Source organism: Euprymna scolopes, chromosome 31 (genome assembly GCF_053919585.1).
Source record: "Euprymna scolopes isolate OS-2025 chromosome 31, ASM5391958v1, whole genome shotgun sequence".
In the NCBI taxonomy this organism is placed as follows: domain Eukaryota; kingdom Metazoa; phylum Mollusca; class Cephalopoda; order Sepiida; family Sepiolidae; genus Euprymna; species Euprymna scolopes.
In genome coordinates, this window is record NC_136512.1 from 90,985,726 (window position 1) to 91,008,129 (window position 22,404).

The following is a 22,404-nucleotide window of genomic DNA, read 5'->3' on the forward strand; positions in this document are numbered from 1 at the left end:
AATAAATTTAAATATTATATGACTTTTATGCACATAATAAATTTAAATATTATATGACTTTTATGCACGTAATAAATTTGAATATTATATGGTTTTTATGCACGTAATAAATTTAAATATTATATGACTTTTATGCACATAATAAATTTAAATATTATATGACTTTTATGCACGTAATAAATTTAAATATTATATGACTTTTATGCACGTAATAAATTTAAATATTATATGACTTTTATGCACGTAATAAATTTGAATATTATATGACTTTTATGCACATAATAAATTTGAATATTATATGACTTTTATGCACGTAATAAATTTAAATATTATATGACTTTTATGCACGTAATAAATTTAAATATTATATGACTTTTATGCACGTAATAAATTTGAATATTATATGACTTTTATGCACATAATAAATTTAAATATTATATGACTTTTATGCACATAATAAATTTTAATATTATATGACTTTTATGCACGTAATAAATTTAAATATTATATGACTTTTATGCACGTAATAAATTTAAATATTATATGACTTTTATGCACATAATAAATATAAATATTATATGACTTTTATGCACATAATAAATTTAAATATTATATGACTTTTATGCACGTAATAAATTTAAATATTATATGACTTGTATGCACGTAATATATTTAAATATTATATGACTTTTATGCACGTAATAAATTTAAATATTATATGACTTTTATGCACGTAATAAATATAAATATTATATGACTTTTATGCACGTAATAAATTTAAATATTATATGACTTTTATGCACGTAATAAATTTGAATATTATATGACTTTTATGCACGTAATAAATTTGAATATTATATGACTTTTATGCACATAATAAATTTAAATATTATATGACTTTTATGCACGTAATAAATTTAAATATTATATGACTTTTATGCACGTAATAAATTTGAATATTATATGACTTTTATGCACGTAATAAATTTTAATATTATATGACTTTTATGCACGTAATAAATTTGAATATTATATGACTTTTATGCACGTAATAAATTTTAATATTATATGACTTTTATGCACGTAATAAATTTGAATATTATATGACTTTTATGCACGTAATAAATTTAAATATTATATGACTTTTATGCACGTAATAAATTTAAATATTATATGACTTTTATGCACGTAATAAATTTGAATATTATATGACTTTTATGCACGTAATAAATTTTAATATTATATGACTTTTATGCACGTAATAAATTTGAATATTATATGACTTTTATGCACGTAATAAATTTTAATATTATATGACTTTTATGCACGTAATAAATTTAAATATTATATGACTTTTATGCACGTAATAAATTTTAATATTATATGACTTTTATGCACGTAATAAATTTAAATATTATATGACTTTTATGCACGTAATAAATTTTAATATTATATGACTTTTATGCACGTAATAAATTTGAATATTATATGACTTTTATGCACGTAATAAATTTGAATATTATATGACTTTTATGCACGTAATAAATTTTAATATTATATGACTTTTATGCACATAATAAATTTAAATATTATATGACTTTTATGCACGTAATAAATTTTAATATTATATGACTTTTATGCACGTAATAAATTTGAATATTATATGACTTTTATGCACGTAATAAATTTGAATATTATATGACTTTTATGCACGTAATAAATTTTAATATTATATGACTTTTATGCACGTAATAAATTTAAATATTATATGACTTTTATGCACATAATAAATTTTAATATTATATGACTTTTATGCACGTAATAAATTTAAATATTATATGACTTTTATGCACGTAATAAATTTAAATATTATATGACTTTTATGCACGTAATAAATTTGAATATTATATGACTTTTATGCACGTAATACATTTTAATATTATATGACTTTTATGCACGTAACAAATTTGAATATTATATGACTTTTATGCACGTAATAAATTTTAATATTATATGACTTTTATGCACGTAATAAATTTGAATATTATATGACTTTTATGCACGTAATAAATTTAAATATTATATGACTTTTATGCACGTAATAAATTTAAATATTATATGACTTTTATGCACGTAATAAATTTGAATATTATATGACTTTTATGCACGTAATAAATTTTAATATTATATGACTTTTATGCACGTAATAAATTTGAATATTATATGACTTTTATGCACGTAATAAATTTTAATATTATATGACTTTTATGCACGTAATAAATTTAAATATTATATGACTTTTATGCACGTAATAAATTTTAATATTATATGACTTTTATGCACGTAATAAATTTTAATATTATATGACTTTTATGCACGTAATAAATTTTAATATTATATGACTTTTATGCACGTAATAAATTTTAATATTATATGACTTTTATGCACGTAATAAATTTTAATATTATATGACTTTTATGCACGTAATAAATTTTAATATTATATGACTTTTATGCACGTAATAAATTTAAATATTATATGACTTTTATGCACGTAATAAATTTTAATATTATATGACTTTTATGCACGTAATAAATTTGAATATTATATGACTTTTATGCACGTAATAAATTTAAATATTATATGACTTTTATGCACGTAATAAATTTGAATATTATATGACTTTTATGCACGTAATAAATTTAAATATTATATGACTTTTATGCACATAATAAATTTTAATATTATATGACTTTTATGCACGTAATAAATTTAAATATTATATGACTTTTATGCACGTAATAAATTTAAATATTATATGACTTTTATGCACGTAATAAATTTGAATATTATATGACTTTTATGCACGTAATAAATTTTAATATTATATGACTTTTATGCACGTAATAAATTTAAATATTATATGACTTTTATGCACGTAATAAATTTGAATATTATATGACTTTTATGCACATAATAAATTTAAATATTATATGACTTTTATGCACGTAATAAATTTAAATATTATATGACTTTTATGCACGTAATAAATTTGAATATTATATGACTTTTATGCACATAATAAATTTTAATATTATATGACTTTTATGCACATAATAAATTTGAATATTATATGACTTTTATGCACGTAATAAATTTAAATATTATATGACTTTTATGCACGTAATAAATTTGAATATTATATGACTTTTATGCACGTAATAAATTTAAATATTATATGACTTTTATGCACGTAATAAATTTGAATATTATATGACTTTTATGCACGTAATAAATTTGAATATTATATGACTTTTATGCACGTAATAAATTTGAATATTATATGACTTTTATGCACGTAATAAATTTAAATATTATATGACTTTTATGCACGTAATAAATTTGAATATTATATGACTTTTATGCACGTAATAAATTTGAATATTATATGACTTTTATGCACATAATAAATTTAAATATTATATGACTTTTATGCACGTAATAAATTTGAATATTATATGACTTTTATGCACATAATAAATTTAAATATTATATGACTTTTATGCACATAATAAATTTAAATATTATATGACTTTTATGCACATAATAAATTTGAATATTATATGACTTTTATGCACGTAATAAATTTTAATATTATATGACTTTTATGCACGTAATAAATTTAAATATTATATGACTTTTATGCACGTAATAAATTTGAATATTATATGACTTTTATGCACATAATAAATTTAAATATTATATGACTTTTATGCACATAATAAATTTTAATATTATATGACTTTTATGCACGTAATAAATTTAAATATTATATGACTTTTATGCACGTAATAAATTTAAATATTATATGACTTTTATGCACGTAATAAATTTAAATATTATATGACTTTTATGCACGTAATAAATTTAAATATTATATGACTTGTATGCACGTAATAAATTTGAATATTATATGACTTTTATGCACATAATAAATTTAAATATTATATGACTTTTATGCACGTAATAAATTTATATATTATATGACTTTTATGCACATAATAAATTGAAATATTATATGACTTTTATGCACGTAATAAATTTGAATATTATATGACTTTTATGCACGTAATAAATTTAAATATTATATGACTTTTATGCACATAATAAATTTAAATATTATATGACTTTTATGCACGTAATAAATTTAAATATTATATGACTTTTATGCACATAATAAATTTAAATATTATATGACTTTTATGCACGTAATAAATTTAAATATTATATGACTTTTATGCACGTAATAAATTTACATATTATATGACTTTTATGCACGTAATAAATTTGAATATTATATGACTTTTATGCACGTAATAAATTTAAATATTATATGACTTTTATGCACGTAATAAATTTGAATATTATATGACTTTTATGCACGTAATAAATTTAAATATTATATGACTTTTATGCACATAATAAATTTAAATATTATATGACTTTTATGCACGTAATAAATTTAAATATTATATGACTTTTATGCACGTAATAAATTTAAATATTATATGACTTTTATGCACGTAATAAATTTGAATATTATGTGACTTTTATGCACATAATAAATTTGAATATTATATGACTTTTATGCACGTAATAAATTTTAATATTATATGACTTTTATGCACGTAATAAATTTAAATATTATATGACTTTTATGCACGTAATAAATTTGAATATTATATGACTTTTATGCACATAATAAATTTAAATATTATATGACTTTTATGCACATAATAAATTTTAATATTATATGACTTTTATGCACGTAATAAATTTAAATATTATATGACTTTTATGCACGTAATAAATTTAGATATTTTTATGACTTTTATGCACATAATAAATATAAATATTATATGACTTTTATGCACATAATAAATTTAAATATTATATGACTTTTATGCACGTAATAAATTTGAATATTATATGACTTTTATGCACGTAATAAATTTAAATATTATATGACTTTTATGCACGTAATAAATTTAAATATTATATGACTTTTATGCACGTAATAAATATAAATATTATATGACTTTTATGCACGTAATAAATTTAAATATTATATGACTTTTATGCACGTAATAAATTTAAATATTATATGACTTTTATGCACGTAATAAATTTGAATATTATATGACTTTTATGCACATAATAAATTTAAATATTATATGACTTTTATGCACGTAATAAATTTAAATATTATATGACTTTTATGCACATAATAAATTTAAATATTATATGACTTTTATGCACGTAATAAATTTGAATATTATATGACTTTTATGCACATAATAAATTTAAATATTATATGACTTTTATGCACATAATAAATTTTAATATTATATGACTTTTATGCACGTAATAAATATAAATATTATATGACTTTTATGCACGTAATAAATTTAAATATTATATGACTTTTATGCACGTAATAAATTTAAATATTATATGACTTTTATGCACATAATAAATTTAAATATTATATGACTTTTATGCACGTAATAAATTTAAATATTATATGACTTTTATGCACATAATAAATTTAAATATTATATGACTTTTATGCACGTAATAAATTTAAATATTATATGACTTTTATGCACATAATAAATTTAAATATTATATGACTTTTATGCACGTAATAAATTTAAATATTATATGACTTTTATGCACATAATAAATTTAAATATTATATGACTTTTACGCACGTAATAAATTTGAATATTATATGACTTTTATGCACATAATAAATTTAAATATTATATGACTTTTATGCACGTAATAAATTTAAATATTATATGACTTTTATGCACATAATAAATTTAAATATTATATGACTTTTATGCACATAATAAATTTAAATATTATATGACTTTTATGCACGTAATAAATTTAAATATTATATGACTTTTATGCACATAATAAATTTGAATATTATATGACTTTTATGCACGTAATAAATTTGAATATTATATGACTTTTATGCACATAATAAATTTAAATATTATATGACTTTTATGCACATAATAAATTTAAATATTATATGACTTTTATGCACGTAATAAATATAAATATAATATGACTTTTATGCACGTAATAAATTTAAATATTATATGAATTTTATGCACGTAATAAATTTAAATATTATATGACTTTTATGCACGTAATAAATTTGAATATTATATGACTTTTATGCACATAATAAATTTAAATATTATATGACTTTTATGCACGTAATAAATTTAAATATTATATGACTTTTATGCACATAATAAATTTAAATATTATATGACTTTTATGCACATAATAAATTTAAATATTATATGACTTTTATGCACATAATAAATTTGAATATTATATGACTTTTATGCACATAATAAATTTAAATATTATATGACTTTTATGCACATAATAAATTTAAATATTATATGACTTTTATGCACGTAATAAATATAAATATTATATGACTTTTATGCACGTAATAAATTTAAATATTATATGACTTTTATGCACATAATAAATTTAAATATTATATGACTTTTATGCACGTAATAAATTTGAATATTATATGGTTTTTATGCACGTAATAAATTTAAATATTATATGACTTTTATGCACATAATAAATTTAAATATTATATAACTTTTATGCACGTAATAAATTTAAATATTATATGACTTTTATGCACGAAATAAATTTAAATATTATATGACTTTTATGCACGTAATAAATTTGAATATTATATGACTTTTATGCACATAATAAATTTGAATATTATATGACTTTTATGCACGTAATAAATTTAAATATTATATGACTTTTATGCACGTAATAAATTTAAATATTATATGACTTTTATGCACGTAATAAATTTGAATATTATATGACTTTTATGCACATAATAAATTTAAATATTATATGACTTTTATGCACATAATAAATTTTAATATTATATGACTTTTATGCACGTAATAAATTTAAATATTATATGACTTTTATGCACGTAATAAATTTAAATATTATATGACTTTTATGCACATAATAAATATAAATATTATATGACTTTTATGCACATAATAAATTTAAATATTATATGACTTTTATGCACGTAATAAATTTAAATATTATATGACTTGTATGCACGTAATATATTTAAATATTATATGACTTTTATGCACGTAATAAATTTAAATATTATATGACTTTTATGCACGTAATAAATATAAATATTATATGACTTTTATGCACGTAATAAATTTAAATATTATATGACTTTTATGCACGTAATAAATTTGAATATTATATGACTTTTATGCACGTAATAAATTTGAATATTATATGACTTTTATGCACATAATAAATTTAAATATTATATGACTTTTATGCACGTAATAAATTTAAATATTATATGACTTTTATGCACATAATAAATTTAAATATTATATGACTTTTATGCACGTAATAAATTTGAATATTATATGACTTTTATGCACATAATAAATTTAAATATTATATGACTTTTATGCACATAATAAATTTAAATATTATATGACTTTTATGCACGTAATAAATATAAATATTATATGACTTTTATGCACGTAATAAATTTAAATATTATATGACTTTTATGCACGTAATAAATTTAAATATTATATGACTTTTATGCACATAATAAATTTAAATATTATATGACTTTTATGCACGTAATAAATTTAAATATTATATGACTTTTATGCACATAATAAATTTAAATATTATATGACTTTTATGCACGTAATAAATTTAAATATTATATGACTTTTATGCACATAATAAATTTAAATATTATATGACTTTTATGCACGTAATAAATTTAAATATTATATGACTTTTATGCACATAATAAATTTAAATATTATATGACTTTTATGCACGTAATAAATTTGAATATTATATGACTTTTATGCACATAATAAATTTAAATATTATATGACTTTTATGCACGTAATAAATTTAAATATTATATGACTTTTATGCACATAATAAATTTAAATATTATATGACTTTTATGCACATAATAAATTTAAATATTATATGACTTTTATGCACGTAATAAATTTAAATATTATATGACTTTTATGCACATAATAAATTTAAATATTATATGACTTTTATGCACATAATAAATTTAAATATTATATGACTTTTATGCACGTAATAAATTTGAATATTATATGACTTTTATGCACATAATAAATTTAAATATTATATGACTTTTATGCACGTAATAAATTTAAATATTATATGACTTTTATGCACATAATAAATTTAAATATTATATGACTTTTATGCACATAATAAATTGAAATATTATATGACTTTTATGCACATAATAAATTTGAATATTATATGACTTTTATGCACATAATAAATTTAAATATTATATGACTTTTATGCACATAATAAATTTAAATATTATATGACTTTTATGCACGTAATAAATATAAATATTATATGACTTTTATGCACGTAATAAATTTAAATATTATATGACTTTTATGCACATAATAAATTTAAATATTATATGACTCTTATGCACGTAATAAATTTAAATATTATATGACTTTTATGCACGTAATAAATTTGAATATTATATGACTTTTATGCACATAATAAATTTAAATATTATATGACTTTTATGCACGTAATAAATTTGAATATTATATGACTTACTTTATGTACGTAATAAATATTAATTAATAATTAATAAATGATGCATATATATATATATATATATATATATATATATATATATATGATATTTACAAGAGACAAAATTATGAACGAATATAAAATGTGGATAGAAAATAAAACGCACAAGACAATTTGAAAAAGAAGGAATAAAACTTTGATATAAATGACATACACACACACAAACACACATACACACACACACACACACGCATACACACACATGAAAGAAAAGAGATAGGATATTGTTCAATTTGTTGAAATTCTTTTGAAATTCTTTTGGTTAAATGTCAATCAATGGTATATCGCCAGTGTTTGTTGTGACGAGATTTGAAAAGGCAATCGCTGCGAACCGTGATCTGTTAGACTATGTTAAGTAAAAGTATTGTTCGTTCTTGTCAAAGAGGCAATTGACACTCTCTGATAATTGTGAGAATTTGATATTTTTTCCAGTTTTGTAAAATAGACTGCAAAATATATTCTTAATTGTATGTTGTTTTAACTATGTTTAATGTAATATTGTACATGTATTTGAATTATTGTAAATGTAATTTTTTGATGTATTTTAAAATGTATGCGATTGCTTTTTAGAGGAGTATTCACGCTACAGATTAATAAAATTAAAAAAAAAAGCAGAATTAGAGATAAATAAGAAGTTTAGAAATGAAATTAATCGTCAGCGTGAAGTTTGAGCAATAGAGATGGCATCGATGTACAATAGTGGAGTGATTGACTAAATTTTTTGTTTGTTTGCTTTTTAAGGATTTATCCGATCCTTAAATTAGGATCAACTTGAAATGGAAATTGTTTTATGCTTGGAAAATCCGGTGTTTTCTTCAAACTATGGACTAAAATCGTTGATTGTTAGTGCAACTAGGGAAACGAGAGATGCTCCCCACAAAGAGTATAATTGCGGATAGAGTTGTTCTGTGCGCTTCAGCGCGTTGTAAAATGCACAATTTTGGAGAGGCAAAGAATGGCCTTTCCACATAGTAGCGGACGGTTATAAGCGAAAGATGTTCCATTATGTTGAGAATCTTTCGAGGTGAGAAATAAAAGAAAAAAAGGGAGAATAAAATAAAGAAAAAAAAGGGAGAATGAAATAAAGAAAAAAAGGGAAAATAAAATAAAGAAAAAAAAGGGAGAATGAAATAAAGAAAAAAAAGGGAGAATGAAATAAAGAAAAAAAAGGGAGAATGAAATAAAGAAAAAAAAGGGAGAATGAAATAAAGAAAAAAAAGGGAGAATGAAATAAAGAAAAAAAAGGGAAAATAAAATAAAGAAAAAAAAGGGAGAATGAAATAAAGAAAAAAAAGGGAGAATGAAATAAAGAAAAAAAAGGGAGAATGAAATAAAGAAAAAAAAGGGAAAATAAAATAAAGAAAAAAAGGGAGAATGAAATAAAGAAAAAAAAGGGAAAATAAAATAAAGAAAAAAAAGGGAGAATGAAATAAAGAAAAAAAAGGGAAAATAAAATAAAGAAAAAAAGGGAAAATGAAATAAAGAAAAAAAAGGGAGAATAAAATAAAGAAAAAAAAGGGAGAATAAAATAAAGAAAGCGTCTACGTAACACATTAAAACATGAAATGGATTGGTTGTTTTTTTTATGGCATATCAACCCTTTTCAGTTTATTTAATGCCGAAACCAGTGATTTTGAAGAAAAATTTCTTAATAGAATGTATGTTTTTTTTTCAAGTCGGTTTCTATTTAACCCATAGTTGAGACCTTAACAGGTACTACCATTCCGAGTCAGATTGGGCCTGGGAGCAATGGCAATTCAAGGGTCGCTTCACACTCCCCAAAGCCCGCAAGTTGGGACCTCACCATCGGATATAGTTTAAGATCATATCCAGGACCCGTGAAATGGGGTTCCAAGTGTAAATTATAGATGACAAAATAGCATTATATATGACATATTTTCACAGACAATGAAAGGTATCTTGTGGGTTGACGAAGGGAGGTATTGTAAGGAGTGAGTGTATGAATGAATTGTAAGTGATTAATGAGTATCAGTGGTCTAAGTAAAACAAGGGGTCTCATTGTTAGTAAAACCCAAGAGAAAGAGAGAGAGAGAAAGGGGGTAGAGAGAGAAAGGGGAGAAAGAAATGTGAATAATCGGACGAGAAGTTGTCGAGTTTTTGTGGGGGGGGAGGCAAATGGGGATCTTTGTTGTATATCGCAGACAGGTGGCTAAAGGAACAGTCGATATCGGTCGTACACTAAAAGTAAAAAGCATGGGTCCGTCTATACAAAAAAAAAAGAAACGGGCGTCAGGGCGTAAAGGGCTGACCGAAAGGCGGGGGGCTCTATAGATGGGTCTGGTCTTTCTTAGCGGGTGGGGTATAAAAAAAACTACAGAAGAATAGGATAAGGGGCATAGTAGAAAAATGTACAGAAATTTTGGAAAATGGGAAATGTGGGCGCTCTTTAACTAGAATCACAGCATAGTACATGCGTTATGATTTGGCGGGTTGTGCAAAGAGTCAGAACGATTATTATGATTAAGTGTTAAATTATTTAATTGAACAAGATATTCAGAAAATATTTTAAAAGAAAAGAATGTTAGTTAACATTTATTAAAGATTTAACTATTGAATTTTGGCTCCAGAAAAATATATGAACAATGAATTTGGGAAAGCATGAACAAAGCTAGTTTGGAATTTGGTGACACAAGGTTGCCTACTTTAGCTGACGTCAGGGACACATAAGAATTAAGAGTTAGTCTGTAACGGAAAGACGAAGACGAGTTGGTAGTTAGTTAGCCACTAGGTTAGTTAGAGGACAGAAGTTTTCCCGGTGGACCGATAGAAGCATTTACGGACCGGCTAAGAAAAATGTTAGGATGAAATGTAAGAGCTGCAAACTCTGTGTTGTGGAGACGCCCACTAATTTACATAGGCGGGTAAGTGAGATATATAAAGGTATCAATCACCAATACCGGGGGAGTTCGGCAACGACAGCCAAATAGGTAAGACGCCTATGCTGCCTCCAGTAAGACATGCAACACGTCACCTGCCGGAATATCTCCAACTGAAGTATATCTGAAGACGTAGTTATGTATATAACTTTTCTTCCTAATATATTATTGTATACCTTTACTTTCGTGTTCTTGTTAATTATTTGTGAAGACACAACACTCTGAGACGTGGATCTCTAGGATATAATAATCTGAAAATGTTAACTCGGCGTTTGGGTGTTCTATTTCGAAGAATATTCCTTCATTTCAGGTGACTGTTGCCAGATGAGAGGAGACAATTAAAAAGGTGTGTGACCCAGCAGACAAGGGTGTTATCCTTCATTAGAAAGAGCTGCCAATTACTGCCATGTTCATTATTAGCGTGAATATATGAAAACATCCATATTCATATGGAAAGACTATTAAATATACACCTAAAAGATAGTCATTTACAAACACGCCGTATACAAAGAAAAGTGACTGTCTTTATAATTATAACCACTAGACGATACACGTGCATCGATTACCGAAACATGTGTACCTCATATACACTAGACATACATAGACACAGATATACATAAAACTGATAAGACAACATAATGCGTTAAAGTCGAAATAAATTCAAGAATCGACATAATGATTCTCTGCTACAAGTCCTATCAAGAATTTCACATGTAAACGTACTTAAAGAAATAAACGGTAGAATGGTCAACATCTTGAAATTTGGAATGTAGACTTTTCGATTAATTAGTTTAGAATAATGTAATTACACTTATATAGATATCAAAGCATACCGAACTTTATATATATATATATATATATATATATATATATATATATATATATATATATAAAGTTCGGTATATATATATATATATATATATATATATATATATATATATATATATATATATATATATAAAGTTCGGTATGTTTTGATATCTATATAAGTGTAATTACATAATTCTAAACTAATTAATCGATTATTGTGAATATCCGAACACATCTCTAGCCAAAAGAGACTGCACTTGTGTTATATTCAGTGTGATTTAGCTTTATGAATTTGACATTAAAATGGGGTGGAAGGCTGTTGGAAAAATTCAGATACCGTCAACATTTTGTCAAGTTTTAACAAAATGTTTTAAGCAACAATTCATAAATATTCACCAAATGTCAAGTTCCTAAAAGAATTTTATCGGAGTTTTAGAAGCATGATATGCGTATATTTAAAATTCTTGCGTAATTAGAATCTAATAACTATAGATCATATTCAATGCAAATCTGAAATATTCGAAGTTTTTAATTGGGGATGTTGTGCCCTTATAATGAACCTTAAAACATTGAAGATAACCCCCTCCCAAAATATGTAATTGGGTGACTATTTATTAACTGGGATCTAATAGTCATTATTTTGATTTCACATTAATCAGATAGATCAAAATTTCACGAAGGGATTCCGCCGCTTTTCTCCCGGTTACATTAAATTAAATTAAATATAGCTCACATTACCGATCCTTAGGTATAACAGCTGAATTGCAGTATCAATAATGATCGGTTAATTAGCTCGCGAATAATTCTTTTCGGACAAATATATAAACATAACTTTATATATATATATATATATCTTCTATAATATAAAACTGAATGTATGTGTGTGTGTGTGTGTGTGTGTGTGTGTGTGTGTGTGTGTGTGTGTGTGTGTGTGTGTGGTCACGAATAGGCTCCTATGTGGTTGACTATTTTAAAAAACTGATTACATATACTAATAGAAGATGCATCGAGACAGAGGAATGGGTATGTTTGATCTAGCATAATCATGATTCATTAAAATTGTGGGGTCTTCGTTCGCGCCTGGTCCACAAAGTATGGAAATAAATTTAAAAATTAAAAAAAAACGTTTACAAATGTTTTTGATATAGATGTACATAATAATACTTTGATAAGTATGTTTTAACTTAAATAGGGATGGTATAATAAAATTGTGGGGTCTGTGTTCGCGCCTGGCCTCCATAGAATGGAAATAGGCACACACTTTAATAAAGACTTTTCATATCTATCTGCGTAAGTATACTTTGATAATTATGTTTCAGTTTGAAGAAATATGGTATAATAAAATTATGGGGTGTTCGTTCGCGCCTGACCTCCATAAAATGGAAATATGTCACAGTTTAACAAGGTTTTTTGATATAGATCCACAGAATATTGTGATAAGTGTTTCAGTGTGAACAGGTATGGTATAATAAATTATGGGGTTTATCTATTTTATTTTTACTTTCATCATATTTTGCTTCGGTTTAGATACCCCCAAATTCGAAGCTATCTCTTTACAACCCTTCCTTTTCATAACCTATCATACTTTCATAAATCATCGCTCTGATCTCCATCTGGCATCAATTGAAATGGATGGCTCTCGTCTAGGAGAAGCCCATGTTTTGACAAACTTCTGGGTTTGTCCTTTACTCCTGATCTGAAATGAACATGTACATCAAGTCTGTTGCCAAGGTCGCTGGAAAGATGGTGGAATCCTTCTACCGCTCCAGAAGATATCTCACTACTGATGCAATTCTCTACCTATATAAAAGCCAAGTGCGCCCAAGGATGGAATAGTGCTGGCATATCTGGGCAGGAGCTGCTAAAAACAGCCTAGCCTGCCTTGGCAGAGTACAAAATAGACTTCGTGGCTTAGTGGGGGATGCCCTTTTCTCTACCCTGCAACCTATCTCCCACAGAAGAGACGTTGCGAGCCTATCCTTGTTTTATCGTTATTTCCATGGCAGGTGCTCGTCTGAACTCCAATCTCTGGTCCCCCCTCGCCAATCTTTCACGAAAAACACCCGTCTAGCTGAATCCAATGTGAAAAATTTCCCCCACTCTTTATCTATGCCTAAATCAAAACATGGATTCCATGAACAAAGCTTCTTTCTTAGAACTGCACGCCTGTGGAACTCTGTTCCGTTTGCCTGCTTCTCACCTGACTATAACTTGGATGTCTTCAAGTCCAACGTTAACAAATTCCTAATGAACCGCCCCCTTAAGTAAACACTTCATCAAATCTCCGCCCTAACGTACTGTACTTGCAATAACCCTTATCCCTGAGTAGCTTCCGGGCCTTGATAAGTGGTGACCACCGTGTAAAAAAATAAATAAATAAATCAGTCCATTTTCTGTAGGCTGTTTTTGAACCCAGTCACCGACGGGTACTTTTGCTACTATATATATATAATTATTTCGGAGGTACAAAACTATATTATAGCTGTTAAAAAGGGAATGCTGTTTTTTTTTGTATCGATGGTAAAATAAAGGACAGAAGGAAAACATTCAATGGAGGTTAAAAATAAGTAAGATAAATAAGGGTGTAGAGTCGGCCGACCAGGTTTCGCTCTCATTTTTCATAGCGAATCAAGGGTTTTTTTTTTAATTCATAGGGAAACGAATTTAAACGAGGGAACGACTAAAATAAAATCAAAGTATTGGAAGAAAAAAAATTAAGGAACGACTGCAATAATTCTATCGTTATGATAATTATATAATGGAGAGGAAACACCTCTCTTCCCCCTTATTTATGTAATTTTTTAACCGATTGAATATTTTCCCTCCTTGTTTTTACCATGGATACAAAAAGACAAACATATTACAATTTGTACTAGCGAATATACATCTGAATTTTTTTCTTTCCACAAAACTTTTAACTCTGCCCATCCATTTCTGGATTTTCCTGTTCAATTTCGTATGTGGTTTCAACGTGGAACATCTATTTGATATTTCTATATTAGTTTCTAAAAAAATAACTTCCTCCACATTTTGAGGTTTCCAGCATCTGATCAGAATTGTTTTGTACAGGGTGGGACGAAAAATTGATATGATTCCATTTCCGTTTGATTAAAACCGGTTTTCATTTTTTGTTGCAGGCCACCTACTAACTGGTCAAGTGTGTACAAATCCCAAGAGCGAGATGCGGCTAAAAATGACATAATGTTCAACGAGCGAGATCGTAGATGCACCGCTGTGCAACTCGTGTTCTGTACCGATCCATGTTATGACAACATGATTATTGCCAGCACCCTCAAAATGCAAATCTGGACCAGAGAAGAACTCAACAATATTTTCGAGTTATGGTCTTTTGTGTGGTTTTAAGTGAAGGCCACATCATGCCACCTCGCATCTTCGATGTTGGCTTGAAAGTCAACACCAAAGTGTACCTGGATGCACTGAAGAGTGTGATGATCCCTTGGTGTAATCAGGTGGTTTCTGGAAGATCCTGGTGTGGCAGCACGACTCGGCGCTTGTCCACAAGTCCAAAAGACCCAGGATTCAGAAGGAGTGTTTCGACTTTGTACCATTCCCTCACTGACCCTCCACCCACCCCCCTGACCTAAACCCGATGACTACTTCATTTGATATTTCAGAACATTGAAAACATCACCAACATGACCTCCCACAGCAACAAAGCCAGCCTGATCGCCGCTATCCGCTGAGTATTCACCGAGCTCCCCTTGGCGCTTGTTGAAAGGGCACAGTCCCAGTATCTAAGCGATGATTGAGGCTAAAGGCGGCTACATTGAATAGATGTCGGATCTACTACATAATCAAGTCACCTAAATTGATTTTGTTCCATAAAAGTTTTAAAATATAGTGTTGTTTTCTGTAGCGTTATTTTCTTTAGGGCGACAAATTTATCGTTACACCCTATATATATATATATATATATATATATATATATATATATATATATATATATATATATATATTATCAACGATATTTTGAGGAAAATAATAAGCTCAGTAGTATAGGTTGAAACGGCGAACGTTCCCAATTAATGTCGAACGAATACAACGGGAATAACAAAATATCATTTCTGTTTCCGTACAACTCCAATCTAAAAAAGCGAACATAAAATCTTGTTCAATCTTCTTGCAGACTTGTTTATGCGATCATTCGTTTTCACAGATCTTATGCATCTTCAATCTCCGATGCACTGATCTCATTTCACTGCCCCCACCCCCACATTTGCGTTTATTTTTTTAAGACACCAAAAAAAGGCCGATTACCATTTCACACGAATAAACACGAAAACAACACTTTATGTTCATTGTTTCGGAATTTAACGCACTGCGTTTTGTTCAATCTGCAGGTTTTTTTTTTTCATCTTCAACAATAACTAGCTCTGCAGTTTTTTTATTTTTTTATTTTTTGCGTTACAAACGGACTCATATGAAAAAAAGAAGCAATAAAACATCTCCTTTCAAATAGGCTTTCCAATACGTTTCCGGACTTTTTTGTATGGGCATATTTATTGATATTACACTCATGAAACTCTAGTCCCGTTCGAAGTAATCTTCTCCGGCTGCAATGCACTTTTTGTATTGTTCCAACAGCCTCTCCAAGGCCCCCAGGGAAGTCCTCCTGTGTGAGTATGTCAATGACCTTAGTCACAGCCTCTTTCATATCCTATATGTTCTTATAATGACCGCCTCTTAGGTTTCCTTGAGCTTAGGGAATAATCCAAAGTTACAAAGTTTGGACTACACAGACGGTAAAGAACTGTCTTGATGCCCATCTTGATCAAATAATCCATAACAAGAATAGACTTGTTGACGGGTGCATTGTCCTGGTGGAATGCCACTGATTCAATTTGAAGAGTTCTGGCCTCTTTCGAAGGAATCTTTTCTCGAACCCCTTCAAGCTTCTGGGTTTGACCTTTACTCCTGATCGGAAATGGAACACGTACATCAAGTCTGTTGCCAAGGTCGCTGGAAAGATGGTGGGATCCTTCTACCGCTCCAGAAGATATCTCACTACTGACGCAATTCTCTATCTATATAAAAGCCAAGTACGTCCAAGGATGGAATACTGCTGCCATATCTGGGCAGGAGCTGCTAAAAACAGCCTATCATGCCTTGACAGAGTACAAAATAGACTTCGTGGTTTAGTGGGGGATGCCCTTTTCTCTACCCTGCAACCTCTTTTCCACAGATGAGACGTCGCGAGCCTATCCTTGTTTTATCGTTATTTTCATGGCAGGTGCTCGTCTGAGCTCCAATCCCTGGTCCCCCCTCGCCAATCTTTCACGAAAAACACCCGTCTAGCTGAATCCACTGTGAAAAATTTCCCCCACTCTATATCTGTGCCTGAATCAAAACGTGGATTCCATGAACAAAGCTTCTTTCTTAGAACTGCACGCCTGTGGAACTCTGTTCCGTCTGCCTGCTTCCCTCCGGACTACAACTTGGATGTCTTCAAGTCCAATGTTAACAAGTTCCTAATGAACCGCCCCCCCAATTAAACACTTCATAAAATCTCCACACTAACGTAATGTACTTGCAATAACCCTTATCCCTGAGTAGCTGAGTGCTTCCGGGCCTTGATAAGTGGTGATCACTGTGTAAAAAAAAAACCTTAACATAGTATTCCTTGTTGGTTATCTGTCCGGTTGGAACTCAGCACATGTAGATCATATCCGTGATGTCAAAACATGGATCATTATAAGTTTCTCAGTGGATTTGCTCTGTCTGGTCTCCTTGGCCCTGGGGGAGCCAGCATGCTTCCAGTGGGAACTCTGTATATTGGTTTCTATGTCATAGTAGTGGATCCAGCTGTCTATGGTAGGGCACCAAAACATCAAGAACTCGGGGATCTAAATTATATCAGCTCAACCATCTCCCTGCGGCCATGACACCGTCTTTTTTTTAATCATCCTTCAGAAAAGCTGCACGCAAATTCTCCGTATCATCAATTGCTCACAAATAATTTTGTGTACAGTTTTCACACTGACATCAAACTGGGAACTAAATATCTCTATAGATACACGATGGTTTTTACTGATGAAATTCTTTATTTGGCTAATCAACTATAGTGTTTTGGCTTCTTTACTCCTCCTACGCCTCTCACCATTCCCCAGGAATTCGCTGTCTTCATTGAATCTCTTATGCCACTCAAACACTGATCCCCGATTCATGCATGATAGTCCAAAAGAACTCTGAAGCATTCCATACATTTTGTGACATTTTCAAAGTTTAAAACAGAATTTTATTGCATGTCGTTCTTCTAAAATGTCCCCACGTCCAGATCGCATTTTTTTTACATTCGCCAGCTGTTATTATCACGCTTTATTAGGATGTATTCCAATTCCTGCTGTAGTTGTTTATTTGAACCTGAAAATATATAAGTTGGTCAGTTATCTCGAAAGATGTACAACAATAATGTACTGAATTTTATGAAGTCTACAATAATTTAAATTCCTGTATATGGAAAAAAAAATTTAAATCACTTATGCACGTTTAGTGCTAAGATGTAATTTAAAAAATCTGCCATCTAAAATTTATGAATGTTAGCAGGAAATTTTTATTCAAATATAAGCTTTACGGATAAATATTTTATGCTAGAAATCGCTTCAGACACGGCATGAAGCCACTTAGCGTAAGGAGCTAAAACCACATCAAAATTAAAAATAATGTTAGATGGATATATTCCAAGCCGGAAAGCAGCGATTCTTCCACCTTTACCAGAAACACCGTTCATAGAATGTGAGGACTAAAGATGAAATAAATGAAGCGATAGTCACGAGACTGTTTAAAATAAACCTAATGCCCACTTTTCGCCTTCCTTATTTCTCAATATTTCAACCGAAAGTTTGTTCAATAAACGTTCGAGGTCGTAAACAATCTAGCAAGAGTAACTGCATGCCAGCAAAACGGCCAGTAAAGTCTCAAAACACTACTAAAAAGCGATCATATATAATTTAGTATGCAGAACATATGGAGAGTAGAAAACGCATTGTGGATGCGTTATCGGCAGCTCCTGTTACTCTCGCTTCTTCTTATTTGTCCCTCAGTCCTCATTTTTTAATGAGTGATTTTTCTGACAAAGGGAGAAGAAAAAGCTGTTTTCTAGGTTGGCAGTATTTTGCGCGAACAGTTGGCAGAGATGGCGGAAATTTTCTGTTTCTATGTCTATCCTTGTAGCCATGTCACTAGTAAGGGTGCTGGAGGTAAACGTTTTGTCTGGGCTGACGTTATCCGCCTGATAGTCAGGGACCCGAACCTTGGATTAACCACCAAGGAGGCTGTCATATCAGCAGGTGCAAAGTACTGGAGTTGCTGTATTGCCATTTGGTGAATGGATTCTGGACCATGCAGTAGCTTCTGGTGGGGCCTCTCGATGCCATACTAGTGGGTAATTGTTATGGCTTTACCTTATCATTAGCTACAAATAATAAAAAAAAAATTCTTCATTTCTTTTTCTCTCTTAGTTTCCCCTCTCTGTCCTGCTCTAAGTAAATCTGACGACCTAGTCCACAAATTCCAAAAATTCATCATAACAAGTTTCAAGAAAAAATACACGATTAAACCCGGTTCTCCAACTTCCAACGTAGACTCCTACTACCATGTCTCCTTCTCCAACATCAGGGGTCTACGTTCTAACCTTCCAGAGGTTGAAACCCAATTACAGGAGACTAAACCAGACCTTTTATTTTTAAGTGAAACTGGCATTGGACAGGCTATTTCCCTAGAAGAGTTCGCAATTAAAGGATACTCTAACTTAACTTCTAAATCTGACCCCCAAGATCGCCATGGGCATGGAATTTGTGCCTATATTAGGGATAACTTTCCATGTGGTAGGGACATCTCCAAGGAAGATCCTAACTTATCCTATATGTGCTTCCGGGTTGCTTTAGCTCACAATACGGCATTTATATTTACTCTCTATCGCCCCCATAACAGCGGAGTTACTATCTTTCAAAGCATATCTAAGAAAATTGACCAAGTCTTATCTGCTTATCCTTCAGCTAACATTCACGTATGTGGTGACTTCAATGTTCACAACGTCGAATGGTTGACCCACTCTAACAAGACCGATGATGAGGGAAGGTTCTGTCATGATTTCTCCATTGCCTATGACCTCACTCAGATTGTTCAGGAACCCACCCGTGTGCCCGACAATGATGGCCAGTATGCGAGCCTACTAGACCTTTTTCTCACAACTTGCCCTGAACTATGTTCAGTTTCTGTTCTGTCGCCTCTTGGCTCTTCCGACCACTCTGTTGTATCAATTAAGATAAAAATGAAATGTAATAAGTCCCCAGACGTACCTCTCCATCGTACGGTATATCGATACACTAAGGCTGACTGGGATAGCTTCCGTACATTTATATCTGATCTACCTCTGCATTCCATGTTTAAAAAGGATGTGTCCTCCATAGTATTAGACCTGACGGAATGGTTAATTGTAGGTATTGACCGTTTCATATCCTCGAAAAAGTTTCAGCAAAAACCTAACAGCCAGCCATGGTTCTCTCCAGAATATGCTGCTGCCATTGCGCACAGAAATCACTTTTTCCACTGTTTCCAACGTAATAGATGTATGAAAACTAAAGCAGCTTTCAGGACTGCCAGCAACCATTGTAAGAAAGTAATAAAGAATGCAAGAGAGTTGTATGCTCTATCTGTTAAGTCCAAAGTAGCTGAGCAGCGGCTTGGTTCCCACCAGTTTTGGCAAATAGCAAACAGAATCATGAACAGAAGCGTGTGCTCCATCCCAACTATTATCAATGGACCTGAGGTAATCTCATCAGCATCAGACAAAGCCAAACTCTTTGTCAAGAACTTCGCAGCTAATTCTACCCTTTGCGATCAAGGCTGCCAACCCCCAATATTTCCTCCTGTATCAGAAAACACGCTATGTGATATACGTATATCTGTACGTGATGTTGCCAAGCTAATCAAAAACCTTGATTCCAGTAAAGCAACTGGCCCTGACGGTATTCCAATTATAGTACTCAAAAAACTTCAACCTGAACTAGCACCCATACTTCCAAAACTGTTTAAACGTTGTCTTAAGGAGAATAGTTTCCCATCTCCCTGGAAAATTTCATCAGTATGCCCTGTATTTAAGAATTCAGGTGATCGCTCACCCCCCTCTCAGTACAGGCCAATAAGTCTCCTGTGCGTCATGAGTAAGTTGCTGGAATCTGTATTAAATACAGAAGTAATCAACCATCTCAACAAAAATAACCTTCTTAGTGACACTCAATATGGTTTCCGTTCTGCTAGATCTACAGCAGATGTGCTTACAGTTATATCTCATAGGATTAGCAAATCTCTCGACGGAGGCAACCTTTCTAGGGCAATTGCTCTTGACATATCTAAGGCCTTTGATAGGGTATGGCATAAAGGTTTACTTCATAAGATCTCTAGCTATGGTATTGCTGGAAATGTCTTCTCAATTATTAAATCATTTCTTTCTGATAGGTTCATAAGAGTAGTAGTTGAGGGGCAAAAATCAGAAGCTCACAGTATTAATGCCGGTGTCCCTCAGGGGTCCATCCTGGGCCCAACTCTTTTCCTGATCTACATTAATGATCTTCCAAATCACATCCTTACATCATTTGTAGACATCTATGCTGATGACACTACCATTTATGGTAGCACATCTAAGACACTAAACGACCAAGTTCTCTCCAATTCTCTCTCCTCTGATCTTGAGCACGTAGTACAATGGGGTAAAGAATGGCTGGTTACTTTTAATGCATCTAAAACCAAGCTTCTCTCTTTACATCATCAACATTCTGATCCACATCTGGCATCAATTGAAATGAATGGCTCTCGTCTTCAGGAGGCCTCAAGTTTTGACAAACTTCTTGGCTTGACCATT